Raw genomic sequence first — 4,741 nt, forward strand, 5'->3', positions numbered from 1 at the left:
GCTTTTGTCTGCTATTGTCCTGCTCTCGTTCGCGGAGCCTCTGCCTCTAGTCCGCTGGACCGCCGCTGGAAAAGCCCGGGTGACACTTTGAGGTGTCCCGGAGGAGGCTGGGTAATAATCCACCAGCGGAGGGGCGTGGCTTGCATCCAAAACCACACCCACCTCTCAGCATTAAGAAGGAACCGTTTGTTTACAGTGAAGTCACACACAGGTGGAGAAGCACTTTCACACACAGAGGACAGAATCCCCCAAACTGATTTAACATTTCAGTGATAAACTTACAAATAAATATCATGTTTGACACGCTATTATTAGAATATATATTTTCTGTTAATTTAGTGAGTCCAACGGCAATCACATTTTCATTTATTTTTAACGTTTTCCCAGTGGTCTTTCAATTGCAATTTGGGCGTTTTAGTTAGTTTAGCAATTAAAAAAAATAATAATAATTAAAAAATATATATAGTTTTCTTGGACATAATTTCTGCAAAGCAGTGGTTGATTGAAAATCCACCTCTGAGTTGTGGGCGGGGCTGTTGGTGTGGAGTAAGTCTACCCTCACTTCCCATCATCCCTTTGTTTACACTCTCTCCCAAGAGAATATGGCTTCAGAGAAAAAATATGGTGCCCGAAAAATTAATAGCCAGAAGTTCCTCTCCTGCCAGAGCCGACCTCAACAAAAATATTGTTTTAAGCTTTTGACCTTTTTTTCTCTCTTTTATCGACCCTTTTTGCCATTGTTTTTCTCTGTGAAATTCTCTGACAAGGAAAAAAAAACAGCATTTTGCAGCTCCAATAAGCTGTTTCACAGATAAAAAAAACAGTTATAGTTTATTCACATTCAAAGGCGTTAAAGCTGATAGTTCTGAAAAGGTTTTAAAATATAATTTTGAAAGGATCCGCCCACCTGGATCAAGCCCAGCTCATCTGGATCCGACCCAACTCATCTGGATCCAACCCAACTCATCTGGATCAAGCCTATCTTCTGTACTATTTAAAATGTATAGTTGTAGAGTTGTAGAAGCTAATTTCTCTTAAACAGTCCTCGTGTCGCCTGTCCGTCCTGGGATAGGATCTCTCCCTCATGGGGGCATCACTAAGGTTTCTTCGTTTTTTCCTAAACCAGGTTTTTTAGGAGTTTGTCCTTACCGGGAGGGAGAGTCTAAGCCACAACCAGTTTATTTAGTCTGTTTAGTTGTTTGCTATTGTTTATATTATATGACTAACTTTCTGCTTCAAGCTCAATGAAGCAATTGATTTGAGATATTGGGCTATATAAATAAAATTGAATTGAAAATTGAATTATATGTCCTCCATCATTAGAAAAATGCAACGAGAACATATTAAAATACCATAAATATAATTTTCTTTGGATTAGGTTTGGATTTAAACATAAGTTTAAATCACTATTTTTTAATTGATTTTTTAAATATATGTATATTTTCTAGATCTTTTTATGATCTACAGTGTGTAGATTTATAACGTATTATCATTTTTTATCTATTCTTTATTCCATTTTAGTTCAACAAGTAATTTACAATCATCACAGAATATTTTTTCTAAAAAGTGTTTAACAATATAACATATAATTATAGATAGATATTTATTTATAAATATAAACACAACAACCTTTCATAAAAAGTAGTGAAACATAAAACAGTCATATATAATGAAATCACCAGTAGAAATACCATAAAAGTAAGGAAATACTAAGAACAACAAAAGTGATAAAACACAAATTAGAATTGTAACCATGTTCCTCAAAAAAATAAGATAACATTTTATATGCCTATTAATTACTTTTTTGTATCACATCTGTAATTAGTGTTAATTTATATAATTTGTGGAGCTCAGAATCTGGATGTGTCCTTGATTTTTTAACAAATGTTGCCACTGTTTGGTTGGAATAAATTAAGTTTGAAGAAATATAATATTTATTATTTCATTCATTCATTCATTCATGTGAAAAAGGTCAAATTTGACTCAATTATTTTTCGATATTGCCCATTCTTTGCTTAGTACAGGAATTGTGTGGAAAACTGTCTGTCCTTGGTGTGACCATTTTTGTTTAATACAGCATGGATAATCTGGCTTTATTGAACAGCCTCAATGGAATTTTAGTAATCCACATGTTAAAAGTTGACTTAGATTTTTTAAAAATGCTTAATTTGGTGTTATTTTCTTTCTGTGTTGTATCTTTCATTAACAGGATGTGAATGGATACTACTTTGTAAATAAGATGAATTAAATTCAAATATTTAAGAAATGATTCCTTTAACAAACTAAAGTATCATCTGCATATGGAAGAACCAGACATCCACAACACCTCTTCACCTGCTGGTTATCAGCTTAGTCACAAACTGCAGTAGGATGGCATCCCATTTTTTACCCAACGTGATTGGCACAAGTTTAGGGGTGTGTATTAGCAAGATCCTGGCGATACAGTATATATCACGATACCTGGATTATGATACGATATGTATCACGATTTATCCCAAAACTGTACCAGAACAATTTTTCACGATTTTTTTAAAGAGTATAACTTAGAAAAAAACTCTACTTTTAAAAATCAAAATCAAAACAACACTAAGCACTGCAACTGGATCTAATAAATAATTAAATAAATATTGCCACGTCAGCATTTTAAATCAATGCAAGTATCGCCAAATGAATAATCACAATATATCGCAGAATCGTATTTTTCCCTACACCCATAATTGTCATCCTTACCAGACTGTGAAGATATGGTGTTGGCATCGTTTTCATAATTTCATCTTGATATCTCTCTGAGTGCAGTAAATGAATTAAAAAAATCAGAGAAAAATAAGCAAATGGCACCAAAGTGAAACATTCGTTGACTGGGTTCACATACCCAGCGTGTTTAGACAGCATCATGCTGTTTACACAAAAACAAGAAATGTACACAACCTATAAAAAGAGCAGAATGTTGAACCTTTTACATGTATATGTATAGATTTGACAAATGTAAAGAGTGGAGGAATGAAAGGAGGTGTTCACAGGAGGAAGGGGGAGGTGACGGAGGTGGTGGATGTTGCTCCATGAAACAGAGCCTGGAGAACAGAACAAAGGTAGCCTCCTCTTTATTCTCAAATTAGAGCAGCTGGGATCTTTTCCCTCGAGGAGCCCAATGAATAGATTATTGGACTGCTGTCAGTGAAAGAGAGACAAAACACTCCCAAACATAGACCCCGCCTCCCCGCCCACCCTCCATCCCGACCACAACAATGAGGGTACCAACCCCCTCTGCTGCTGTGCTAATGAGACAGATTCCAGAACCGACGAATCCTCGAGCTTTTAGGGATATAGACATTCCTTCATGGTATATAACTGTTTTTGAATTTCCTTGAATTGCAAAGGTGGTTTTACAGATCTGATTAAGACATTACTTAACCACCAAAACTAGCATTTGAAAAAACAACTATATGATTGGATAACAAGAATAATTTCATGAAAAAGGAACACAGAACTGAAAATACATGATCTATCAGTATAAAAAATATAGGATTTACTTACTAAAAAAATTAAAGGTTGGTCAGTTTCTTGATGACACAGATGTTTGGACCAGATTTACCGGATCTTCTGTCACAGCGGTCTAGAAAATGACTTAGTTTTTAGGCACTCTTATTCATCCATCCATTATGCTTTCACAAATTCATTCATTTACCCATTCATTCATGAAAGTCGTTATCCATCCATCTATGTATTTACCATCCATCCGTTCATCCATCTATCCGTTCATCTATCCATCCATGCATCCATACATCTATTCATTTATTCATCCATTCATTCATTCATCCATCAGTCCATCCATCCACGTACTTGTCATTAATTCGTTCATTATTTCATTCATTCATTCATTCATTCATTCATTAAAGTCGTTATCCATCCATGTATTTACCATCCATCCATTCATCCGTTCATCCATCTATCTATCCTTTCATCTATCCATCCATGTATGCATTTACGTACATATTCATTCATTCGTCATTATCCATCCATTTATCCATCTGTTCAGCTATCCATCCATCATCCATCCTTCCATTCATCTGTTGATCCTTTCATCTATCCATCCATCCATACATCTGTTCATCTATCCATCCATCCATCCATCCATTCATTCATTCATTCATTCATTCATCCATCCTTCCATTCATTCATCCATCCATGTACTTATCATCCATCTACGTATTTATCATTCATTCATTCATTCATCCATCCATCCATTTATTAATCCATTCATTAATTCATTCATTCATTCATTAATCCATTCATTCATTCATTCATTAATCCATTCATTCATTCATTCATTCATTCATCCTTCCACCCACCCATCCATCCATCCATCCATCCATTCATTCATTCATTCATTCATTCATTCATTCATTCATTCATTCATTCATTCATTTATCCATCCATCCATGTATTTATCATCCATCCATCCATCCATCTATTTATCCATCCATCCATCCATCCATCCATCCATCCATCCATCCGTCCATCCAATCTTTTTTAGCTGATCTCATAACCTGCTCTCCTGCTCTACTTTTGCTGTCTTCCTGTGTTCCATTATTATTTTCTTTATTCATAGTCCACATTTTCTACTAACCCAATATCATGTAAATAAGAGTAATTCTGCTCTCTTTGGGGTCCAGATTACTCCACTCTCACATTGATGTGTGATTCCTCCCATGACATGTGTGGGCGGAGGTGGACAGGATTT

The sequence above is a fragment of the Oryzias melastigma genome, linkage group LG1 (assembly GCF_002922805.2).
Source record: "Oryzias melastigma strain HK-1 linkage group LG1, ASM292280v2, whole genome shotgun sequence".
NCBI lineage: Eukaryota > Metazoa > Chordata > Actinopteri > Beloniformes > Adrianichthyidae > Oryzias > Oryzias melastigma.